Raw genomic sequence first — 2,500 nt, 5'->3', positions numbered from 1 at the left:
GTCTCTGAGTACAGTCGTTTAGCCTCTCTCACCGCTTTGCTAAACCTGTTCTTCGACTCCTTGAATCTGTCTCTATCCCCACTCCTAAACGCTTCCTCCTTCTCCAACCTCAACCTTTTGAGCTTTGCTGAGAACCAGGGCTTGTTGTTGTTAAAGTTCACCCTGGTACGTGTTGGGATACAGCAGTCCTCACAGAAGCTGATGTACACAGCCTCTGTGAGTTCATCCAGACTATTGGTAGCAGTCGTGAACATATCCCAGTCAGTACAGTCTAAGCACGCCCGCAAATCTTCCACAGCCTCACTGGTCCACTGTTTAGATGTCCTCACAGCAGGTTTACAGAGTTTTAGTTGCTGCCTGTATGCACGAATCAGGTGGACCAAGGGAGTTCTGTGCGAGCCGAACAGCCCCGTGACCCACAAGAGAAACATCCCCGCCAAATTCGAGCGTTTGACGGGGTCTATCCGTGAAAAAATATTCACGTTTTTGAGTGCACATGCATTTCTGCTGCAAATGCCTCTGGAAGTTTCATGCCGTTCGTATGCCAATTGTGGCAACACGAAAATGACCCGTTTTCCCATTCCGAGGGATTTCTGTGCGACCCTAACAGCCCCGTGAGCCACAAGAGACACATCCCCGCCAATTTCTAGCGTTTCACGGGGTCTATCCGTGAAAAATATAGACGTTTTTGAGTGCACATGCATTTCTGCTGCAGATGCCTCTGGAAGTTTCATGCCGTTCGTACGCAATGTGGCAACACGAAAATGACCCCTTTTCCCATTCCGAGGGATTTCTGTGCGACCCTAACTAACAGCGCCCGTGAGCCACAAGAGAGACATCCCCGCCAATTTATAGCGTTTCACGGGGTCTATCCGTGAAAAATATAGACGTTTTTGAGTGCACATGCATTCCTGCTGCAAATGCCTCTGGAAGTTTCATGCCGTTCCTATGCAATGTGGCCACACAAAAATGACCCGTTTTCCCATTCCGAGGCATTTCTGTGCGACCCTAACAGCCCCGTGAGCCACAAGAGAGACATCCCCGCCAACTTCTAGCGTTTGACGGGGTCTATGCGTGAAAAATATTAAAATTTTTGAGTGCACGTGCCTTTCTGCTGCAAATGCCTCTGGAAGTTTCATGGCGTTCCTATGCAATGTGGCAACACGAAAATGACCCCTTTTCCCATTCCGAGGGAGTTCTGTGCCACCCTAACAGCCCCGTGAGCCACAAGAGACACATCCCCGCCAATTTCTAGCGTTTCACGGGGTCTATCCGTGAAACATATAGAAGTTTTTGAGTGCACATGCATTCCTGCTGCAAATGCCTCTGGAAGTTTCATGCGGTTCGTACGCAATGTGGCAACACGAAAATGACCCGTTTTCCCATTCCCAGGGATTTCTGTGCGACCCGAACAGCCCCGTGAGCCACAAGAGACACATCCCCGCCAATTTCTAGCGTTTCACGGGGTCTATCCGTGAAAAATATCAATTTTTTTTTGACTGCACATGCATTTCTGCTGCAAATGCCTCTGGAAGTTGCATGCGGTTCGCATGCAATGTGGCGACACGAAAATGACCCGTTTTCCCATTCCGAGGGATTTCTGTGCCACCCTAACAGCCCCGTGAGCCACAAGAGAGACATCCCCGCCAATTTCTAGCGTATCACGGGGTCTATCCGTGAGAAATATTCACTTTTTTGAGTGCACATGCATTCCTGCTGCAAATGCCTCTGGAAGTTTCATGCGGTTCGTATGCAATGTGGCGACACGAAAATGACCCGTTTTCCCATTCCGAGGGATTTCTGTGCCACCCTAACAGCCCCGTGAGCCACAAGAGAGACATCCCCGCCCACTTCTAGCGTTTCACGGGGTCTCTCCGTGAAAAATATCACATTTTTTGAGTGCACATGCATTCCTGCTGCAAATGCCTCTGGAAGTTTCATGCGGTTCGCATGCAATGTGGCGACACGAAAATGACCCGTTTTTTCCCATTCCGAGGGATTTCTGTGCCACCCTAACAGCCCCGTGAGCCACAAGAGACACATCCCCGCCAATTTCTAGCGTTTCACGGGGTCTATCCGTGAAAAATATTCAATTTTTTGACTGCACATGCATTTCTGCTGCAAATGCCTCTGGAAGTTTCATGCGGTTCGCATGCAATGTGGCGACACGAAAATGACCCGTTTTCCCATTCCGAGGGATTTCTGTGCCACCCTAACAGCCCCGTGAGCCACAAGAGAGACATCGCCGCCAATTTCTAGCGTTTCACGGGGTCTATCCGTGAAAAATATTCACTTTTTTGACTGCACATGCATTCCTACTGCAAATGCCTCTGGAAGTTTCATGCCGTTCGCATGCAATGTGGCAACACGAAAATGACCCGTTTTCCCATTCCGAGGGATTTCTGTGCCACCCTAACAGCCCCGTGAGCCACAAGAGACACATCCCCGCCAATTTCTAGCGTTTCACGGGGTCTATCCGTAAAAATGTAGCACGCACCAA

The sequence above is a fragment of the Petromyzon marinus genome, unplaced genomic scaffold, assembly GCF_048934315.1.
Source record: "Petromyzon marinus isolate PM22_M1 ecotype Great Lakes invasive population unplaced genomic scaffold, UKy_Petmar_22M1.pri1.0 PM_G_Scaffold_28, whole genome shotgun sequence".
NCBI lineage: Eukaryota > Metazoa > Chordata > Hyperoartia > Petromyzontiformes > Petromyzontidae > Petromyzon > Petromyzon marinus.
This window is presented reverse-complemented; position numbering follows the sequence as displayed.